This window comes from Panthera uncia, chromosome F1 (assembly GCF_023721935.1).
Source record: "Panthera uncia isolate 11264 chromosome F1, Puncia_PCG_1.0, whole genome shotgun sequence".
NCBI classification, from domain to species: domain Eukaryota; kingdom Metazoa; phylum Chordata; class Mammalia; order Carnivora; family Felidae; genus Panthera; species Panthera uncia.
The window spans coordinates 37,572,571-37,595,005 of NC_064813.1; the positions used below are offsets into that span (position 1 = coordinate 37,572,571).

Genomic DNA, 22,435 nt, shown 5'->3' on the forward strand with positions numbered 1-22,435 from the left:
TTTAATAATACTGTATCATCTTGGGATACTAAGTAGTTAATGGAGGGGAAGACAGTGAAAAGATGTGTGAAATATATACATAATGCCTTAGTTCCATCTGAGTAATCATGCAAAACAGAGAAAAATAAGTGCTATTAATTTTCTTATTATACTAGACATCCTTAAAATTAGTTTTCTCCTTAAGTAGCTAAGGCATTTCTACTGCATCTGTAAATAACTTGCAATTTTACTGGGTTGGGATGAAGGTGAAGGGGAGAGTTGCAAAAATTCCAAGGGTTTCTGCCCTCAGGAAGCCCACCGCTGCCCACAGTCTCTTAAATTGGTTTATTTCCCCTCTATCTCACCCGATAATGTGTCTTATTCTATATTAGATGCCCTCTTTCTCCCATCCTTCCTGAAGTTACCACTAAAAAAGTGAGAGATTTCAGAGCCAAGCAGACTTTTTCCTGAATCCCAGCCCTACCACTAAGTAGCTCTGTGATCTTAGTGAAGCTACTTCACCTTTCAAAATTTCACTTTCCTCACCTGCAAAGTATGAATAATAAAATATTTCTAAAAAATTATAGTCATTCCCTTTTACTTCTTTAATTTTTTTTTTTACTTTAAAAGAATTTTTTTAATGTTTATTTATTTTTGAGAGACAGAGACAGAAGCCAAGCAGGGGAGGGGCAGAGAGAAAGGGAGACATGGGATATGAAGCAGGCTCCAGGCTCCAAGCTGTCAGCACGGGGTGCAACACGGGGCTCGAACTCACAAACTGTGAGATCATGACCTGAGCTGAAGTCAGATGCTCAACTGACTGAGCTGCTCAGGTGCTCCAATTTTTTTTTTTTTTTTTTTTTACTTTAAATGTACTTTTCCAAAGCCCCCAGCAGTTTTGTTCAATACATCCATCTTTCAATTTTGGGGGAATTGACCATACCATTTATGGACTGTTTTCAATGTGTAATTTCTTCCACTTGCTTTGCTTGCTATGGACCCATTGGCCTGAGTTACTATCTTGTACAGAGTAAGAGTAAGGAAAATCAATCAACAACTGCATTCAAGGTACAGGAATCATGAGAACAACAGCCAAACTACCATATATGTTTCATGGATGTTTCACAGTTCTCTCCAGAAACAACTGCTTTGCTTCACAGAATGTATTTTTCTTCTTCCTTTTACATTATCTCAGAACCCACCTCTTCTTATGTCATCCCTGATAATCATACTGTGCAAAAGTCTGCCCATTGATTCCTATCTCAATGTAAATTCTTCCTGTACTACATCTCTTGTTTACTTGAAATATCTTGCTTATAACACAATGTTACAATAATTTTAATCATCAATGAAGCCTGTCAAAAGTAAGAATGACATTAACAAAAAATGAAAAAAATGTAAATACACAGAAAGAACTGATGTGAGCAATCCATAAAAGCTCTTCTTTTCTCTGTGAGGCATTTGAAGATATTTTCTTTCTTTTTTTAATTTTTTAATGTTTATTTATTTTTTGAGAGAGAGAGAGAGAGCACAAACAGGGGAGAGGGAGACAAAGAATCCGAAGCAGGCTCCAGGATCTGAGCTGTCACCACAAAGCTGATGCAGGGCACAAACCCATGAACTGTGAGATCATGACCTGAGCTGAAATCAGACGCTTAACCAACTAAGCCACCCAGGCACCCCTGAAGATATTTTCATTTTCACTGTAAATATATAGTTGCCATTTAAAGCAACTATGCCCAAGAGGAGCTGTGGTCTCCACAGATTAAATAGTATTCTCACTCCAGGTGCAGAAGCCAGATTCACACAAACCAACAAGCAGCCGCACTGCAACCAACTCCAGAAATGACCTTGTTTCCCAACATCACTTCAAGGTGGTATATGGTGAGGGTATAAGACAAAGAACAAGTGTTAAAGTGACTGTGGTCTTAGCCCAAAAGTAAAGCCAAATCTCTTTGAAATGAAAGTTCTTACCCAATGGTATAAATAGCAGAGTAGAGCCCCTACCATCTCAAAATGCTACCTTCTCACCATTCCTGCTACAGTTCCTTTCCAGGTATCGATTTCAAAACAAAAACAAACAAACAAACAAACAAAAAACTTTACTTTTTATTGCAGTTGAAAAAAGTCAAACGTCTATAACTTATTACCCAAGTAATTCATGCCTAGTTACATGGCAAAGAGTCTCAAATGTAGGCATTTTGTGCTCATCTCTAAAACTCATTCTATTGTCCTTATTTTATGTACTGGGTGAAGAAAGAAGTCCTTTCACACAGAAGCAAGTTTGTCTGAATCTTGCCTAGAGCTGGTATGTGAGGGCGAAACAGCTCCCCTTCATTCTCATCATGGGGAGGCATTTGGTGTAAGGTCGGTTCATCTGCAACCTAATCCAAAGGTCTCAGTTTCAAACTAAACAGTTTCTTTAAAAGCGAGTTCACAACATGAAACCACAGCATGGTGCCACAGTAGCAGTCCAAGACACTGAAGCAGTGTGGTCTACAATGGAGAACTGGTCGGGGCTGGAAGGAGCCTGAGTCGTCATCCCAGGTCCATATCTGAAAAATGGCTGACCTTGGATAAGTCAGTCACACTGACACCAAGCCTCTCCACAAAAATGATGAAATAATGGAAACTGCCCTCTAACTTACACTGGTGTTCTAAATAAAACCTTTGGGAAAATAAGTTAAATTCTCAGGAAGAAAGGAACTCCATCAATTCGGGATTCTAATACAATTAACCAGGATATACTGATGTTATTAGACACAGATTAAGCAAATCAAACCATGTACCTGGCACCATCCAGGATACTTTATGAAAGGGGTTATATAGAGTCCTTCAAACTCAAGACAAGTTGAAATGAACTCAAAGTGCCTCAACAGAGTTTAAAGAGTGATAAGTTAAAGTACAATACTTGTGAAAGAATCACAAATTCCATCTGCCCAGTAGGAACTATACCTCTAAATTCTCCATCAAACAGGCAATTTCCTAACTGGGAGGGGCTGAACAGAAAGGAAATTCAGTATATGCTTGATTGCTTTGGAGTTCTTTACATGCAACTCCCCAGTTTCCATGCTGATGTAGTTAAGACATACTCGGCACAGTTTGGTGCCATTTGGGGGTTTGAGGGAGCACTCATTAGAGTTACTACACTGTGACATCCAATCCAATATAGCACAAGGAGAATCTACTATACACATGGTGCTTTGGGATGTTTTCTTGAATAAGATAAGCACAATACAATCTGGCCTAGTGCAAGATTTGACAATCTTTCAGAAGTCAGGGGTGCTAAATCGCTGACTAATGGTAATGAGGAAAAAGGGAGTTCAACTAGAAAAAGCATGACAAAGGTCCTGCTGCTCAGAAACACCTCACTAGTTAGAGTTTCATCTGTATTAAACATTCTCCTTTTGAAATACAAATATTCCTTGAGAAGGAGTCACTTTGATCAGCTCAGTTTTGGGCTTGGAATAGATGGGTTCCAAACTGAGAATTTTGCTCAGGAACTGTGGGGTGAGCAGGAAAAGATCATTTGGAACATTAGTCACTTTGGAAACAGTCTGGCCTGAGGAGTGTAATGCATTAGGGACTTGAGAACAGCTGAAGACTGCAAAGAGAGGGCACCAGGCAGAGGAAGGGGCCATGGGAGACGTACTTTGCCAATGTGGCAACATTTTCTAGTACAACCAGCCAGGAGCCACTGAGAATAATTCCCTGTGACTCCTTGGTCCCCAGTCCCATAGGATGTGGACTCTTATTCTGTCGGAAGAACATAAGTTAAGGTTTCAAAGACATGGGCTTGGTTCTCTCACAATGAGCTATCCACATTTCTTCTGTCTGCCTCATCCTATACCTCTGCCACGTAGCATGGTTTAGATTTGCTTCTGCCAGTCTTCTTGCAGTATTTTAAGAATAAGTAATTGAATTTCTTTGTGAACCACATTTGGTGCCAAAATATGAACAATGCTAGCAATTTTAAATAAGTGAAAATTCCATAGGTGACCAAAGTTATTATTTCTTCTAATAAGAATAGGCTGCCTATGTGTATGCTTTTAAGAAATAAGAGTCTTGATGCCTACACATTTAATGTTTCTAAAAATACAAAACTGTCCTATGCACAATAAAAAGCCAAAACAATTTTAGTAGAGATCCAGAACGCTTTCTGAGAAGTTTAAGAATAGGGGAGCAGTAGAATAGGATTGATTACTCCAAGCCAGGTGGACTCCTAAAATAATACGCATTAAGTCATATAATCTCCAAAGCAACCTAAAAGGAAATTGCTATTGGTATGCCCATTTGATAGGTTAGGAGACTGAAACATAAAGAATATCTGCTCCAGGTACCACAGCCAGTAAATACTGAAGCCAGGATTCAAAGCCAGACAATGTGACACAAAAACCCACACTCTACTAGGGGTTGGCAAACTTTTCCCATAAGAGCCAGATAGTAAATATTTTCAAATCTGCAGTCCATATAGCCTCTACCACAGCTACTCAATTTGCCTTGGCAGTGGGAAAGCAGCCACAGACAATATGTAAATAGGCATGACTATATCAATAAAACTTTATTTAAAAAACAGGCAGGTGGATGACTAGATTTGCCCTGGGGCTCTAGGGTGCTGACCCCTGTTCTTAACCATTATATGATACTGCCTTTTGGAATGAATATATAATTTCACTCTGAAAAACTGAAATCATTTGTTTGCTTCTGTATTTGGCACACACTGACCTCTTTGTTACTCTGTTTAGTAGCTCAAGATGATGATACACTGAAAATGTATGTCTCCCTTTTATTAAAGCTTAGGTTTTAGCAGTTGGGATATTTCATAATTTATCGCTCTGAAATAGAAGCACAGAGGCTATCTTTTGTAACTGCACAATCCTCTCAGGCTTTAACGAGTGAGAAAACACACTCTGTTGACTCAAAAAGCTGTCCATGTAGAGCATCCAGCTTGGTTGTTAGGGTGTTTGTTTCTAAAGATCAAGCGACAATGTAATACAGTCTGATGATCCAGGACACATGTGAGGATAAAGTCTAAGCTGAAAATATTCCCGGAGAACTTAAACTAAGATCAGAGGCATTTTCACCAGGCATGTGGCAAGTTGGAGTTTGGAAAATGTGCTGTCTTGTATGAAATCAGTGTCCCACTGAGTGCCCCACCTTTGACACAGCTGCAATGGGAGGAGGTCAGATTTACAAGTGGTGTTGACCTCGTTGTCAAGGGAAGTAAAGCAAGTTTGGTTCCACTCTCCATCCCTTAACCTGACAGGGAAAAGGCTTCTGCAAAAAATCATGAAACTGACCCCAGTGGGCTTCCTGCAATTTAGCGTTGTGTATTTGTATCTCCATTCTCTACTACCTCTCCTGCAAAGACGGTTCTATTTCTTTTGCTTGGGTGCCGTACCATATGCCTACGTGTCAGAGAAACCACGCATTAACAATGAAGTGTTCATACTGATAAACCAGCAAAGATGTTGGCTAATCTACTTCCCAATTCGCCTGTTCCTAAATCACAATATTAGTACTTAAGCGTTACAGCTAGGTTGACTGTTTCCTTTGCCGTATTCATATTCTGTTCCTCCCTCTCTCCCTCTTTTTCTGTTATTCGCTACCTGGTTACCTTGTTTCTATAGCTACTAATAGCAGAGCTACCCTCGAAACTATAATGGAGTTTGCTTTCTCATTCTTATTTTAAAGAAAATAGAAAATTGAGTACTTTAAAACTTAGTGAATTCCTGCTTTTTAATTGCTCTGGTTCTGATGGAAAATCTACTTCGCTGTACCTGATTTTATATCATTTGAAATGGGGTTGCCATCATATCCACATTTAGATTATGGGGCAAAGTTATCTTTTCTTGAACTGAATTCTGAAAAATAAATAACTATCCTCATTTCCAATAGAGAGCGGGAGAAAATGAAACCCACGTGTATTTGCACAAATCTTTTAGATATCACTCTGAATTAAGAGAAAATGTATGATAGTTTGAATTTGGCAATTACAAATTCCAATTAAATGTTCTTTTTTTTTAAGTACAACTATATGTATTACAAATAAAAATGTCCCATTTTTGCCTGGAGGGCAGAAAATAGTTTAGCAAATTTATGGTAAAGCAAATTTTTTTCTATCGATCAATCCCTAGAGGGGCATTAACTACTCTTTAGGGAGCTTACTGCAGACGAAGGCATAACAGACGTGCACAAAAGACAGAGTAAGAATGCTGAGACGTGGAGGAGGAAATGGAACACTTTAACATTACATCCTGGTCATACCAAGGTCCATTGACCCTGTATTCATTCCAGATAATTAATTTACAACACATTAAACCTCAATGTGAAGCAGGCTGTTCTGCATCAACTGCATAGGAATAAAAAGTGTTATTGATTTAGGATTTCTATTGTATCGTGTGCTGACAGAAACGACAACAACCGAGTTATATCTCAAAGACAGGACAAACCTCTGTCAAATGACAGAACAGCTAAATAAGTGCACTCGAATACACTTAGCCGGGGTGACACTGCCTGACAGGAGCTCTGTGCCATGAACTAGGAAGGATAATTAGAGCCAACCAAAGCGTCTAATAAATATTGATAAATAAGCACTCTAGAAATCAAATTTGGGGATGTGATAATGATCTTCTTTACAGTAAAGGTCTAAAATAGCCCCCTGCCCTCTGCCAAATCCAACCATTAATATTTATTAAATAAAATATGAGGGTACCATTAATTTTACACAACTGACATGAATCGAAGCTGTCTTCCTCTTGAAGCATAGAAATTATAAGGGTGAGGCCACACAAGCTTGAAGTCATGATGTTTTGAAGATGCTGAAAGAACCAGTCATCAATTTAAAAAGTCAAGTGGCCTCATGAACTAGTATAGCTAGCAGATGCGGGGAAGAATAAAAAATGAGTAATACTGTTTGAGTTCACCTCCTCAGTGACCAAGGGCAAGTCACTGAACTTCTCTGAAGCCACAACAGTCACATCTGTAAAGCAGAAATAATGCCCTCTCTATTTGACTCACAGGGCCAATGACAGGAATAAATGAGACAATACATGTGAAAGTGACAGTAAAGATTATTAGTTCTATTTAAATATGTTATTGAAATGATTTTATTTGTAAATTGATTTTTAAGAAGAATGTAGCAACAAGCACTTCTTTTAAAGGTGATACAAAAAAAACAAAACAAAACAAAAAAAATAAAGGTGATACATTCTAAACATGATTTTCTAACATATCACAAATTCTCTTCATTTTTCCTATGTGGTTTATAACACCTTAATTTAGCCTGAAAGGACCTATTTTAGGTCAAAAAAGTAGGACAGGATGGTGATGTACATATCAGTAACAAAGTTTAAAATAAAGTTCTAAAAATTATTACTTAAAAATTCAGATACCCATTACTCCATGGGTCAAACTGACATGACCTGAGTCCTTTCCTTTCCCTAACTCAAGAGCCTCTATATGTATCAAGGGACTCCACTACATGCAATACCCAACATATTCTTTCTTGTTTTATAAACCGCCTGTCCAAATACCTTTGCCACATCTACAGTAGAATTTTCACATCTACAGTAGAAAGCTGACAGGACCATCTGTAAGTATGTTGATTTCTTACAAGTTCTTCCGATAATAAAAATAGGATTGCAGTAAAACTACACTGTCCACTGTGGCAGACACTAGCCACACATGAGTATATAAATGTAAATTAGTTAAAATTATAAAATTAAAAATTCAGTTCCTCAGTCACCTTAGCCATATTTCAAGGCCTCAACAGCTATCTGCGGCTGACTGGTGACCACCATAATGAACAGTGCAGATACAGAACATGTCCATCGTCACAGAAAGTTCTGGTGGTCAGTACTATTATAGAGTCTTTGGAGTCATAACCTCAGATCAGCATCTCCAGGCATTGAGCCTTATCCACTTCACGGCAGTAAAACACTCTTCACTCTTCACTTAGTAACACTGCAAGGTCCTGCTCTTCCAGCTTCTCACAGCCTGAGTTTCTTAGTGGGTATGAGACAATTAAACTGTCTTCTTTTGGGGCGCCTGGGTGGCTCAATCGGTTAAGTGTCCAACTTCAGCTCAGGTCATGATCTCGAGGTTGTGAGCTCGAGCCCCACGTCAAGTTCTGTGCTGACAGTTCAGAGCCTAGAGCCTGCTTCTGATTCTGTCTCCCTATCTCTCTGCTCCTCCCCTGCTCATGCTCGTGCTCTCTCTCTGTCTCTCTCCTTCTCTCTCAAAAATTAGTAAACATTAAAATTTTTTTTTTAATTTTGTCTTATTTTGTTTTTGCTGCCATTCTCAGCACTTGATTAAAGAAGCATGGTTATGAGGGTAGTAACATTTATGCAATGAGAAAAAACTAGAAATAAAAAGAGTAAAGTTGAGTAAATAAAGAGTCTTCCTAGGCTTTCTGGGACCTACCTTCTTAACGGGATCCTTAAATCTAGGTGATTTCTCTTTTTTTGTTTAAATAAATTTCATTTAGTGGGTAAAGTGCTATGTCCAATTTTCTAACAAACTCAGTGGAATCACAGAGAAATTTTAAAACTTGCAGAAAGATAAGTCAACATATGGTCAACACAGCTGAGAGGACAGGCTCATTAAAGTACCTATTAGTCCATAAAACTAACGAAAGCATGGCTGTTGGCATAACCAGAGTGAACAATTTAAGGGTGAGCAGAAGACAGCTAGCATTTACTAAACACTATGCATTCACAGTAACCCTACAAAGTAGGTAGAATAAATCCTATTAATAGAGCAGAAAACTGATGTTTAGAGTATAATTTTCCCAAAGTTACACAGCTATTAAATGATGTATATATCATTTAAATCTACATCTATCTAGCTTCAGGGATCTTATTTTCTTCCATAAAACTTTAAAGACCTCCAAAAAGAATAGTATTGTCAATAAATTATGTGATTCCTGCCTCCTAATCATGGATAAAATCAAGACTTAAGACTTTCCTCAGAGGGCAGTTGGCAAAGAACGAAATAATAGTAAATTCTATCCAACCTGAAGCATATGAAGAAAAAGACTGGGCGGCGGGGGCGGGGGGGAGAACTTAACAAAGCCTCAATAATCTGTGGAGTAACATTAAGTGATCTCATAAATAGATAAATGGAATTCCAGAAAAAGAAGGGGAACAAAAAATATATTTGATGATATAGTCGCAGAATGTTTTTTTTTATAAATTTGATGAACACTATAAATCCACAGAACCAAGAACCTCAATGAACTCCAAGCAGGATAAACAAACAAAAAAACACCAAGCCACATGATATTCAAATTGCTGAAAACCAGTGATAGTACCTTAAAAACAGAAATAGGAAAAGAAAGACATGTTACATACAAGAGAACAAAGATAAAAAATAATCTCACTTTGCTCATCAGAAACAATGCAAGCTAGAAGATAATGAAACAACATATTTAAAATAGTGAATTAAAAAAAAGAAGTCAACCTACTGTTCTATATCCAGAAAAAATACCCTTCAGAAATGACCAGCATGGGAAAATCTTCATGACATTAAATTCGACAATTATCTCATGAATGTAACATCAAAAGCACAGGCAACAAAAGATAAAAGAGACAAACTGGACTTCATAAAAATTAAACACTTTTATGTACCAACAGATACTACCAAGAAAGTAAAAAATAACCTATTGAATGAGCAAAAAATATTTGTAAATTACTTATCTGATAAGAGATTAATATTAACGTATAAAGAACCCCTACAACCCAAAAACAAAATACAAACAACCCAATTCAAAAATAGGCAAAGGACATGAATACACATTCCGCCAAAGAAGATATGCAAATGGCCAATAACTACATTAAAAGATACTCAAATTTCATTCATCATTAAGACAATACAAATCAAAACCACTCTGAGATATCACTTCACCTTCTCAGATGGCTATGATTTTTTAAAACTGGAAAATAACATGTGCATGCAAGGACATGAAGACATTGGAATACTGTTCATTGCTAGTGGGAATATAAAATGATATAGCTGCTACAGACAAGTTTGGCAGTTTCTCAAAAGGTTAAACAGAAATATCACATGACCCAGCATTTCCACTCCTAGGTATATATCCAAACAAATTGAAAGCAGAGAAATAAACAGGTATTTGTATACCAAATTTTGCAATAGTGTTATCCACCAAAGCCAAAAGGTAGAAACAACCCAACAGATCCATCCATCAACAGATGCATGGATAAACAAAACGTGGTCTATGTATACAATAGCATGTTATTCGGCCATAAAAAGGAACGAAAGTTTGATAGGTGCTACAACATGGATGGATCTTGAGAATATTATGCTTAACTAAATAAGTCAGACATTGTGTATTGATATTGATGATTCCACCTACATGAGATACCTAGAATAGGCAAGTTCATGGACACAGAAAGTAGTACTGAGGTTACCAGAGACTGGGGGAAGAACAGAGGGTAAGTTATTATTTAACATGTACAGAGTTTTGTTGGGGATGATAAAATGGTTTGAGTGTAGACAGTGGGTGATGTTACACAACACTATGACTGTATTTAATGGCACTGAACTGTACACTTATAAATGATTTAAATGATAAATATTATGGTACATATATTTTACCACCAAAAAAAAGAAAAATGTGACAAAATAAAACAATTTAGATGAGCAAAAAGAAGTAAAAAAATCAGTTATGATCCCCTCATCTAAAGATAGCCAGTTACAGTTTGATGTAAAATATTTACTTTTTTAATTCACAGTTATAGGTTTAACAACAAAAATAAAAACATACACCATAAGACATTGGGAGAAGAAAGTAGAAGAACTGATTCCAATGCCTCATCTCCCGCCACCCTGGTTTCTATTTCATGGTCCAGCAATGTCCATGAGCTTTATAGTACACTCACTTTCCACTCACTTTCTCACTCATTATTGCTCTTCTCGATCTGTATACACTAGCTGTCTCCATTTCCTCACTTTACAATTCACTCCTCACTCTTGTCAATTAGGTTTTAGCCTTACCAAACGTATTCTTAATAAGATAATGTCTTGGGTGGATTCCCCAGAAGCAGATCCTGAGATGGGTATTCTTGTGCAAATGATTTATTCATGGGATGCTCTCAGAAAAATGGAGTGAGAGAAGCATAATTGGGCAGAAGGGGAAAAGTCTAAGCAAGAATGTCATCTCAACTGGAGGCTAGCTTTAGCCAAATCCACAGGGAGTTCTATGAATTGCCCCACAGAGGCAAAAGAGATGGACTTGTCTACCTCCACGTCAGTTAGTCATTGGTGGTAAGCTGCATAAAGAGTGGAATTGGGGAGTGGCTTACTGGAGCTGACTTGTGTGGTGTGTGAGAACCAATTTTTAAATTTCTTAAAATTTTGCAAACTGGTTGTTAAACACAGCTACTATTAAAAATTAAATTATATAAATTTACAATTAAAGTATATTAAAAACAAAGGTAATAAGTACTCAAAATGCATCACTTCCTAATTATGTTGCTATATTTTATCCATGTTCTTGAAGTTAATCACATCTATTATATGCTGTAGGTAGAACTACTATATAATGGTATGTTAATGAACATCTCTTTCCAATTCCAGGTTCACAACATCACATTGGTAGCACTAAATCAGTCACGATGAGAGTATTTATGTACAAGTTGACAGACACTACAAATTAGGGCTTGGTTTACTGTTTTTTAATCAAGTAACCTTAAGGTGATGGAGAAAACCTTAATGAAGTAACCATTACATTGTGAATAGCACAAAAAAAGTTAAGGAAATACTTTTGGATGTATGTGAAAACTACTATCTGATTCAATAAAGAAGCCATTCATGCCATTGGCAAATGAGTGAAATCCTGCATACATACCTGCTGTTTCATTTCCATACTACTCATTAACATAAACACAAATATCAACCAGCATTTATGTAACTGCATTTGTCAGTCATTTGAATACATAGACATTGGCTATGAATACAAAAGTTTGGTGGAAAGAAAAGAAGAAAGAAAACAAAAAGGAAAGCACTCCATAAAAATCAATTAGCTATATAGAATTTGGAATAAAGAATATTTGACATTTGATTATTATTGTATACTACATGCTTTTTACATCAGTAAAATTTATAATAAAACTAGACAGATAGATGGACACAGGCAGATAGAGGCATAAATTTCTTTTCCAGAAAGCTGAGTGTTAAACATTTGCAAACATACTATGGAGGAAGAGGTGGGGAATGCAACTCCCTCCATTTGGACAAGGGCAATTCTTCAGAAAGGGCAAATTGTGAGCAAAACATCTCAGAGTATCAGGAGCATAGATGCAACAGCCTGGTAGAAAGAATCTGGACAGGATGAGATGTTCCTTGACCTACGGGCTATGTCCCCATAAACCCATCAAAAGCTAAAAATATCTAAATTGAAAATGCATTTAGTACACCAAACCTACCAAACATCATAGCTTAGCTTAGCCTACTTTAAATGTGCTCAGAACATTTACATCAGCTGACAGTTGGCACAATCAGCTAACACAAAGCCTGGCTGATAATAAAGTGTTGCATAGGTCATGTAATTTATTGAGTATTATACTGAAAGTGAAACACAGAGGGTTATATGGGTACAGAATGGTTGTGTGTCTACTGTTTACCCTAACAACTGTGTGGCTAACTGGGGGATGGGACTTGCTGCCCAGCATCACAAGAGAGCATCTTACCACATATCGCTAGCCCAAGAATAGAGCAAATTTTCAAAGTACGGTTTCTACTGAATGTATACCACTTTTGCACTATTATAAAGTTGAAAATTTGCCAGACCATCATAAGTCAGGGATCATCTGTAGATGGCTAATGGCCTCTCTGTTGTTAAGCACAACAGACTCATGATTTTCAACCACTTTGCACCAAATGGAGGAAGTTGCATTCTCTACAGTAGCTGATGGCTGACCTTTCCCTTCTCCTTTAAACAGACTTCTTTTAGATCTCTTGACATTACATCCTCATAGTTTTCCTCCTAACTCTTTGGCCTATTTTCTCCACACTCCTTTGTCTTCTCCTCCTCCATTAATTGTTGGAGCTCATGCAGCTCAAAGGCCTCTTTTCTTCTCATTCCACATTCTCTTGTAGGCCTCCTAATCTACCCCAGGCTTCATTTACTAGAGGAACTGCAATGGCTTCTAAATGTCTATTTTCAACGCAGGTTTTTCTTCTGAGGCCCAGACCCATGTCTCCTATTGTCTATTCAAACAACTCCACTTGGATATTTCAAAGGTGTTCCAGTCTTGATATGCCCACAAATCAAAGCCTGATTCCAACCCTCCAAAAGTATTTTTCTTCTTCTTCCTCCAGTATTCCATATCTTAGCAAATGGCATTACAATTCACCCAGTTACTTGTGCCAGACATCTGGAAACTATCCTTCACGTCTTCCCAACACCTTTCCTATGCCCCCACCAGCAAATGTTATTTCTATACATTTCCTGAATTTGTCACTTCTACATTCACACTGTAATCTCTTACTCAAGACAGGCTGCTCTCCCTGACAAGTAGGCTTCACCTCCACTCTTTTCGCTGCTACTGGGGCCCTGAAGTCTGTGACGCTAATTTGGTCCGATGCCGAGGCAGCCCACCCTAATCCCTTAACCACAGGGCTCTACGTGGGCTATCTAAGGGTTATAATAAGCTTTCCCTCTGCATCATCTCCACTTTCCCCTGAATGGTCACCCACATAATCACTTTGGTGCCAAGGCCTTCTACAAAGCAGTCTCTTCTTCAAGTCCCACACTTAAGATTCAGCAAAATTTTCTGTGGGAGTTCCTCTAGACCTCTATCTCCTTTCTCCTGACTTAAACTGAGAGAACATTTAGGATAGATGTGTCTCAACCCCAAACACTCCTATCTGCATTGCCATTCTTCCTCCCACCATTTACAAGGGCAGGGACAGAGAGGGTTCTCTGCTCTTCTTCTTGTATGCCAAAGAAATGCAAATTAAAACAAATAACTACTTTTTTCCCTAACAAAATAGCAAATTAGTTTTATTTGAAAATACTCAGGGATAATGAGAATGAGGTGAAATAAATATTTTCAGACAGCATGGACAGGAGTGTAATTTGATACTGTCTCTCTTTGGGGGAAATACCTGGCAATATGCATCTTTCACTCAAATGCAGTAATTCTACTTCTGTGAATACATTTTTAAAACTACAAAATACAGATGAAGATATAGGCACAATAATACTCATCAGGATGTCATTTACAAAATCCAAAATTTTAAATGACCTAAATCTCAACCAATAGGAAATTGGTAACATAGCATATGGTACATATGTATGGGGAAATATGATGGCTGTTTGAAACCTGGAATTGCTTATATTGTAACAGCTAGAAAGACAGGATCACACTTTTTTCAAAAATTCTATATGCTACATGATCTCAACTAAATAAAAAAAACATCTGAAAATGTTGTAAGTCAATACAACAAAACGTTACTCCTAAGAGGGAAGCTTATGCTTTTCTTTCTTCCACATCATACTGTCTTATAATTTTCATTTTTACTACTTTCCATTTACTCATTCAACATACTATTGAGCATAATTATATGCTATTATTCATCATTCTCGACATTGGGGATACTGCAATGGAAAAAGAAAACAGATGAAATCCCTACTTTCATGGAGCTTTGCCTGTTTAAGATAAACAAAAATTAGAATATATAGTATATATATACTACAACAGATAGAAAGTTATTAAATGTTGGAGAGAAAAAAATCAGCAAAAAATAGGGATTGAGAGTGCTAACAAGAGGGTGAAGAGTGTGATTTTAAACAGGACAGTCAGGGCAGCAGTCGGGGCAGCCTCACTGGGATGGTGACATTTGAGCACAGACCTTAAGGAGATGAGGACAAAGCCATGTGAGGTCTGGGGAAGTGTTGCTGGCAGAGGAAATAGCAGGTACAAAGGTTCTGGGGTGGGAGTGTGCCTGGAGTGCTCAAAGAACAACAAAGGGGCCAGTGGGGCCAGAGCAAATAATCATGGCATTCTTTTATACTGAGTTAGAGATAAATATTTCTGAAAAATAAAATATAAAGGTATATCTGTATCAGTGCAGATACTTAATATATGAAAGCAGAGTAAGAAAACCTGCATCTAGTGAAATTGATTATATGGAGGTTCTGTTTATTTTCATTTTTCTACTTGTTTTCCAATGACTCAATTCAAAAATTGAAATTGGAATTATTATAAATTCCAAACACAAGATTTTGCTTGTAAAAGCAGGTTTTATAAAATACTCTTACTGTAAAAAGACATTACATGTCCCTCAAAAGATAATGTAATGTAATAAAGTAACTCAATGAAATATTAGACTACAGTTAAAAGCAATCAAAATGGACACATCACAAAAGCATAACGTTGACTGAAAAGAATTTACTGGACAATATGTACAGCAATATGCCATTAATGTAACTTATTAAGCATGAATAAAACAGTGATATACTATATGTCATTAATGGAGGCACACAGGTGTGTAATGTTATACAAAACAAATAGGTAACATACCACACACAAGTGACCATTGTTACCCAAAGAGGTGGTAGGAGAAAAAATTGGAAAAGGTCAAAAGGAAGATTCAAGATGGGAAGAAAACACGGCAAAACATTAGTTGTTGTTAATGTGAGGTGGAAACAAGGGCTTGTTCTATAATTCTTTGTACTTTTTAGTATTTTTTTAAATTTTTCTTATAAAGGAAGGAAGGAAGAAAAATGAAGGAGGAAGGAAGGAGGAAGGAAGGGAGGGAGGGAAAGAGGAAGAAGGAAGGAAGGAAGGAGGAAAGGTGGGGGAAGGGAGGCTGGGGAGGTAAGGGAAGAGAGGCCTATTTTCCACATCTGAGGTAGTCAAGTGTATTAAAATCAACAAATGTTCAGTGACCACCTATGAACCACAGACACTGTTTCTGGGGCGAAGTGTACCAAAATTAATGAGACACAGGCCCTTCCCTGGAGAAGTTTCCTGGCGAAGTCTGGTAAGCACACAAGTATGATTAAAAATTTTTTTTTTAATTTCAATAAAAACCCTCTAATTGCTAGTGCCTTATTCTAGATAAATTATCACTGATAATAGCTAAATTTCATTTTCATTAAGTATTCTAATTTAACTAGGGATACCTGCTAAAAATAGGTACATTGACATCAAATAGGAAGAAGCCAAAGAAGCCCACAATCATAAGCATGAAGAGGGGAGGGGTCCATTGCCACTAATGCCCCATTGTGAATGACCATAATCAAATCTCAGTTAGTTGGGCTGTTTCATCTGCAAATCAAAAAAAAACCAAAAACAAAAACAAAAAACAAAAAACCTAACTCCAACTTACTTAATCAAAGTTCACATATTAAAAAGTCCAGATATAGTTCTAGCTTTCAGTTCTAACTAGAGTCAGGTCTGTATCCAGATGCTCAAGCAATATCACCTAGAATCAATCAATCTCTTTTTTCTTTTCTCTTTTCTCTCTTCTTTTCTTTTTCTTTTCCTTTTCTTTTCTTTCTTCCTTTCCTTTTCTTTCCTTCTCTTTCTTTTCTTTCTTTCTTTCTTTCTTTCCTTCCTTCCTTCCTTCTTTCCTTCCTTCCTTCTTTCCTTCCTTCCTTCCTTCCTTCCTTCCTTCTTTCCTTCCTTCCTTCCTTCCTTTCCTTCCTTCCTTCCTTCTTTCCTTCCTTCTTTCCTTCCTTCCTTCCTTCCTTCCTTCCTTCCTTCTCATTCTCGGTCTGCAAACACTTGGATCTGCCATCTTTTGCAATGGCAAATATCTCAGGCAGGTCCTCCATGTAAAGTGAGAAAATGGTCACCAGCAACTCCAGCTAAAGAGAACACTTCATACACCAGTTCCACACTGATACTCACTAGCTCCTATTGAACTGGCTTTGGAAAGTGTCTACCACTGTAGCCAAGAGATATCATCACCTCCACAGAAACCCCATCAACTAAGAGTAAAAGAGAGGTCATTTTCCAAAGAAAAATAAATGGCGTAGGCAAAAACAAAAGTAGACACATGAAAAAAGGTTTACAAAATATTTTGTCATTAAGTTGTGGTAATAATAATATTAACAATATCAAGCTCTGTGCTAAGCAGACTACAAACATTATCTCATCTCGAGCACATAACATCCTGTGAAGTAGATACTCAGTATATACTGACTTTAAAATTGAACAAATCAAATCTTGAGGCAGTTAAATTGCCCAAAATCGCCCCCATTAAGTAGCAGGAACAGAACTGGCACCCAGATGGTAGATTAATCATTACTTTCAAAGGATCAAATGATTCCAAATGAATTCTATATATATTTGCTTTTAAAGATGGTTATAATCCAGACCAAGAAAGATACTTTGAAAATGCTTAAATAATAAACCCAGTTCCAGTTAGTAACTCTCTTCCAACTGCCATACTAACCTTTCTCCATTTTCCAACTATCCTCTTTCTTAGCAATCCCTCCTCTTTCCATTCCATGCTGCATATAAAGGAACCTGACACAACCTCAAATATCAATAACCCAACTCAATGCAGTAAATATGTATAAAGTGCTACTATGTGCAAGGCTCCAGATCTCAAACTTGAAAATACAGTCTTTATGTTAGGGAGTCCACAGTTTAGGACTAAAGACAGACGTATCTCCCTATCTCTCATTCTTACCTGTATCTCTCCTTTTCTGTCTCTTTATTCCTTTTTTTCCTCAGGTTGAGGAAGCAAAGAGTAAGAACCAAAGTCCACCCAGTTCTCCACTAGCCAAGCCTTATACCCTGGCCCAAAGCTCTACCAGCCCAGAAGAAGGGAAGACTTTTTCTTAAAAAAAAAGTTTTAAACAAGGGTGCCATATATAGTAAGAAAGGTTTTCTTGGGGCACCTGGGTGGCTCAGTTGGTTAAGCCTCCAACTTCAGCTCAGGTCATGATCTCACAGTTTAGGAGATTAAGCCCCACATAGGCCTCTGCACTGACAGAAGGGAACCTGCTTGGGATTCTCTCTCATTTTCTCTCTCTCTCTCTCTCTCTCTCTCTCTCTCTCTCTCTCCCTCCCTCCCTCCCTCCCTCCCTGCCTCCCTCTCTCTCTGGCCTTCCCCCACTTGTACTTTCTCTCTCAAAATAAATAAATAAACTTTAGAAAGAAGTTATTTAAAAAAAAAAAGGTTTTCTTTCCCTCCTTCTGTCCTTCCTTTATGCTTGCTTCCATCATTATGGGCCATTATCTGTCTAGGTGTTAGGTATACAATGGTTACCAAAGCAGGGTTTCTATACTCATGAATTTAAAGCCTAATGGAAAATGTCAACCAATAAAGTATTTTATGAGAAGAAAATACAGTAATATAAATATGTTTTTAAAAAGGAGCATGGAAAGAGTAATTAACTGAACCTGAAGAGAAAGAGGAAGAGAGTGGTCAGAGGAATGCATTTCTGAGCTGGGTTTAAAACGTCTATTGGACCTTGCTGAGCAGACAAGAGAGAAAAGCAACCAGGCATTAAAAATAGAATACACAAGGGCTCAGAGGTGCGAAACACCACTGTAAGTCATATTTGCTCTGGCATTAGTGGAATTTTCTACCTCCCAATCTGCAATTGACCTCAAAGTGATCCCATAGACTAAAATCAGCTTTGAATAAAGATTCTAACTATATTATTTTCCAAATCCAGGCAGTAAAAATCATTCATGTAGCATCAGTAAGCTACATTTTCAACTAGAATCTACCTCTACAAAGGCAAAATTATATGGCATTAGAATTTGCTCATGATCCAAAACCAGGCAGGCGTCAAGAAAAAAAGTGGAACAATTTCATTTCAAAACAGAAAAAAAAATAGATATCATTTAAATTTAAAAAAAGAAAAGGAAGCACCTCCTTTCTTTGCACCTCATCCTCAATCTATACTCCTAATTTTACCCAGACAAGTGCAGCCAGGCTTCCCTGCTCTCTTATTGTGTGGAGATGGCTTTGGCAAACAGATCTCTGTGCATCTGAGCAAAGCACGGGTGGGGATTATTGACCACATTTGTTGATGGGTCTGTTCAACTCTACTGAGAAATGTTTGCTTAGGAAAGAGCCAGGATGGTGCCAATACAAAAGCTAACCCACCCATTTCTTCATATGACATGTTGGTCTTCATGAAGTGTGGTCTGAGGTCATTTGTGGGCCACCAGAGAGAATGAATGCATGGCTGATTTTATGAGGCCTGCCAAGAGATAAGGAGCAGGCTGCAGCTTTAACTGCTACAAGGTCAAATACTTGACCAAAAGTGAAAACAAAAATGAAGGAAGCAGAATGTTGCAAATGACAGGGAGAAAAAAAAGAGAGAAACAGAGAGAGACAGAGACGAAAGGATCTCTTAAAATCATACAACATAAGGAATGCAACTGAAAAATAATCATACTAAGGTCGCTTTGTGAATCTTTGTGTAGTTGCTATTCTTTCTTTTTATGATCATCTCAAGTAACTAAGTACATATGGCATGTTTGTAAGTAAAGCAGTCGATGAAGTCAGTTACACCTCTGCATTTATTACCGTGCCCCTGAGTATTATTAACTTTTACACTCCCCATAAAATATAATTTATCACTTAAATAATTTGCTTTGTGTCAGGGTTCAGTGTGCTCCAGTGCTTTCCTGCTCATTAAATGAGATATTTTTACTTAATGAGCCAAGGATGTCCTTTGTATTTAACATTTGAATTGATTTCTAACACTTCATTTTTATAATAGTTTGGTATGTGATTCTAAAAAATGTGGGTTTCATTTCACAATGTCAAAGGAAAACAATACAGAAAATTGTTAAATATATGTGGAATTTAGGTGATAAATGGTTTTATCCTTAACTAACTATAAAGACTGAGTGAACAAAAATCATGAAAGCATGCAATCATAAAATAATGATTTTTTACACTAGTGAGCAAATCATGGAATTTGGGAACTGAAGTATCTATCAATTGTTCAAAACAAAACTTCACTCTAAGCCACACAGAAAAAAAGTTATCACCTGATGTGAAATAGAAAGTCTTAAGTCAAAGCTGCTGTGGTTGACTGAGCAGCGTGGGATTGTTTTCAACATGTAGAGCTACTATGTTCTGATTCAAGATTGTCTACATGACAAAAATGACTGGCTGCTTGGACATTTCTTTTCATTTAACAAACCAAAGCTTGAGAATTGAAGTCCCATGTTTCCTAAGTCATTTGCAAGTCATTCAGTATTCTAAACAACTGTAGATACTTACTGTCACCAGACAGGGGAAGAGGGGAAAAAAAGGGTTTTTGATCTGAGTGCTACAACAAAAGTATTATATTAGCCCAAATTATTTATAATTCACAATATATTCCTATGTGTATCTTGATGTAAAGCTTCTAATTTTAGATAACAGCACACTGGATTTTTCATTTATTAAGATTTATTTTATCCTTTAAATAGGTATGAATATATCATTACAATATATATCGCATCATATGTATATATCTTTATATATAGTATAGCATCATTAAGGAAAGCAGGATTTAAATGATTTGAGAACAAAACAGTCAAATGCCCATTTTCATTTTACAGCTTAGAGAACTTGAGCATTCTTCTCTTGTTTCTCACTCAGCATTGTCTCTCATTCTATATCCCTTGCCTATTTTTTCAGATCCATGAAAATGGAGTGTCATTCTGATTGTCTGTGATGACTAAACACCAGATGGATAAGACCTTGAAACATTAGTACCAAATCTGCCAATAAACATTTCCATGGTCAAATAAGCTTGGGAAGTAATGCCTATTTTAGTCTTCACTTGTAGATTCACAAAGCACACTAGCATTTTTAAAACTATGGGAGATCCTGCAGAGAAAAACTTGTTTATTCCAGAGTTTCTCAAACTTACTAGACTATGGAAACTTTTGGTCCAAAAACACTTTGAAGAATCCCTTTCATCTAGGGTTTCTTCATCTAGGGTTTCATCTAGGGTTTCTTTCATCTAGGGTTTCTTATCAATTAATTAAATAACCAGTTGGTTCAGTGACTGAGTTTGTTTTTTAGAAAACATCCTTCCCCATGCCCGATATCCCAGTCCCCAGGGCAGCCATTTACAATTCTGAATATTGGTTGCCTTTCAGATTGTATTTATGTGTATGGCGCCCACTGGAGTTGCATCATATAGGACCTATGGATTGTGTGCCTCCATCCCCATATTTGACCTCTCTAAACCCTGAGGTTTGTAGCATATAGACAGTATCTATTCCATATGTAAGACAGGAAAAATCAGTTTAAATATTTCACTAGAGAAATAAAGTATTAATCAACCGAAAAGTAAGTGTGACTTGGAGAAAAGTTTACATTATGAAATATTTTAAAGAAATGCAAATTCATTATTTGAAAGAACATCGTACCTTTGGAACCAATGCCCTGGAAGATCTAACTTTAATAATGCAATAGTAATTATTAGTACAAAACTATTTTCAATTAATTTATTAAAAGTATTATTCATTTAAAAAATTACCCCAAGTCCTAATGCAGTATTAATTCCAAGTTCACATAATCCAAAATAATAAAAATTGAGTAAATCTTGATAACTTGGGCCAAAATAGATATTTAAAAAAAAAAAAAAAAAACAGGGCATTTGTAAATTACTTGATTCACTTAAAAAACTGATTCACACATTGATGATGGCTTCGGTCATGGATGAATCACACTTCCATACAAATAGAGGCAATGAACAAGAGTTTACATGAGTATGTGGTACTGTAATTCTGCAAAATGAAGATTGGTCCAGAAAGATCTTTGTTACTTAACATATCTGAAATTCAATCCCGCCAAATAATTACAACTTGTTTATTTCATTCTAATATGTTCAGAATCTTTAAAATGTTAAATACATTTTAGTTTTATATCTAGAAAAAGTACTATTTTAAAAAAAAAAAAGAAGTACTATAAATTGATGTCATTGGAAAAGCCCTTACCCTGTAAGATGCTCCTGCCCATAAAGGCAGCCTTACCTCCTCCCCGTCTTTAATCTCTTTGTCCTCCAGCAAAACCTACCCACATCTAGGAAGCTTTTCTTGACCAACTTCTCCTGCTCCCAGCTAGATTCAGTGCCCAACCTCTATCTCAGTAATATCTCGTGTACCACCTCTATTATTTCACTTCCCCTACTTTATCATGATGATCTCTTTACTTGTTCATAAATTTGAGCTGTGGAAGTCAAAAAATGGTGACCAAAGGCAAAACTCTAATAAGCTAAGTTAATGTGCAATATTCTAGTTTGGATAAAATAATCAAAGGAACCTGGTGATGACAGTATTTTATGGAATGGAATGGAGAGGATGTGGGAGGGTTTTGTCTCTCTGGAGGTTTTTATTTTGTTTGCCTTTTTTTTTTTTTAAGTAGGCTCTACACTCCGGGCACAGCCCAACATGGAACTTGAATTCAGGACCCCGAGATCAAGAGTTGGATGCTTAACCAACTGAGC

General features: G+C 37.0%; 1 long non-coding RNA gene across 2 annotated transcripts in view; it reads right to left on the reverse strand.

Moving 5' to 3' along the window:
* Positions 1–22,435, reverse strand: part of LOC125925922 (uncharacterized) — a 196,374-nt gene that overhangs the window by 42,728 nt on the left and 131,211 nt on the right. The window contains exon 5 of one of the 2 annotated variants that reach the window (XR_007458932.1): positions 358–20,213. The exons of the other annotated variant lie outside the window; for it this stretch is intronic. This is a non-coding gene — a long non-coding RNA (uncharacterized LOC125925922). Of the gene's footprint in view, positions 1–357; positions 20,214–22,435 lie in introns of those variants that run through there. 2 annotated transcript variants of the gene reach the window in all.